Consider the following 1,100-nt stretch of genomic DNA (forward strand, 5'->3'; position numbering starts at 1 on the left):
AAAACCCGTATTGAAGTAGTGCTGTAGAAACACCTCTTGGTGTGTGACATTAGAAGCTGTTGAGCCATGCTTCAAATCCCTGCTTTCCACAGAAGAAGGCATCATCAGTGCTAGGAACTTGTGAAAAGCACCCACCTCAAGCCTGAGCATCCAGATCTCCAGAGCCTGGGTGAACGCATTCAACGAGAAACAGAACTCTAGAGTCAAGACATCATCCGAATGAGAATACTGAAAAGGATGAATCTGAGATAGATTGCGTTTCAAAAAACAATAAAAGGGGATGGAGAGGTGACTGGTGATGCCAGTGCTTGGTGCTCTTCCAGAGGACAGACTTCAGTTCCTAACATCCCATTAAGACCCCAGAGCTGACTGTAACTCCACCTCCAGGAGATCTGGAACCCTACACACACACACACACACACACACACACACAAATAGGCATGATATGCATAATAACAAATAAAAAATTTTACCCCCTGGCAATGGACAAAGACACATTTTTGGTGGTGTTTTTCTTATAAAAGGGGCTGAGCAGATGGCAGCTCTTTGTTCATCCTAGCTTGATGCCTGGCTTAGTGGCCAAAACTGTTTTATGCCTAGGACAAATCAAAATCAAAATCAAATCAAATCAAATCCAGGCAGTACGGCACAGGAGGAGGAAAACAGATAGGCACACCTGTGGACCACCATGCCACCCACAGACCTGCCCTCCAGCAAATGGCACAGTTGGGCCCTAGACACCAGCTTCCCGCCACTTCATGCAGCAAGGATGGAGGCTGGACTCATCAGCCACGTCGCCCGCCATCTTGCAGTAGGAGTCACCACTATGCACAATATTTATGGTGGTCAGATGGGAGAGAAAGAGAAGTAGAGAAGCTTGAGCATTTTGAAGAGAGATGGAACTGAAGACTCGAGGGTGGAGAGAAGTGACCAGTTGTGAGTACCCAGCCCCACTGCCTGGGGCCATGGTGAGGTCCCAGCCTGAACTGCCATTGAGAGCAATGTCTGGATCCTGGGCTATACAGTGGCAGGGGTCGGTGTCAACGTCCATGACTCATATTACCACTAGACCTCCGTGGTCGAGGCAGCCTCCAGGGAGC

At 48.7% G+C, this 1,100-nt stretch overlaps 1 non-coding gene across 1 annotated transcript; it reads left to right on the top strand.

Moving 5' to 3' along the window:
* The first annotated feature begins 471 nt into the window (after nucleotides 1-471).
* Nucleotides 472-609, top strand: LOC114622819. Its single transcript, XR_003711677.1, has one exon. It is a non-coding gene; the product is annotated as a small nucleolar RNA SNORA48 (small nucleolar RNA).
* The last annotated feature ends 491 nt before the right edge of the window (nucleotides 610-1,100 follow it).

This window comes from Grammomys surdaster, unplaced genomic scaffold (genome assembly GCF_004785775.1).
Source record: "Grammomys surdaster isolate TR1022 unplaced genomic scaffold, NIH_TR_1.0 191, whole genome shotgun sequence".
Taxonomy (NCBI): domain Eukaryota; kingdom Metazoa; phylum Chordata; class Mammalia; order Rodentia; family Muridae; genus Grammomys; species Grammomys surdaster.